Below are 231 nucleotides of genomic sequence, written 5' to 3' on the forward strand. Positions count from 1 at the left end.
GGGCTGAGGCGCCGGGAACAGAGGGGAGCTGGCGTGGGCCAGGGTCTCAGCTCGACAGCCAGGCCCCGCGCCAGCGGCCCCGCTCAGCACAGCGTGTTGGCAGGGCAGGCGCAGCCTGGTGGGAGGGAGCCCAGCGAGCTGCGCCGAGCTGTGCGCGCCTGCACGGGCCTGGGCCACGGGGGGAGGCGTGACGGCGCGTTGGTGCCTGGCCCGTGCGGCCGCTCCGGCTCA

Source organism: Crocodylus porosus, unplaced genomic scaffold, assembly GCF_001723895.1.
Source record: "Crocodylus porosus isolate Cpor-Errol unplaced genomic scaffold, CroPor_comp1, whole genome shotgun sequence".
Classification (NCBI taxonomy): domain Eukaryota; kingdom Metazoa; phylum Chordata; order Crocodylia; family Crocodylidae; genus Crocodylus; species Crocodylus porosus.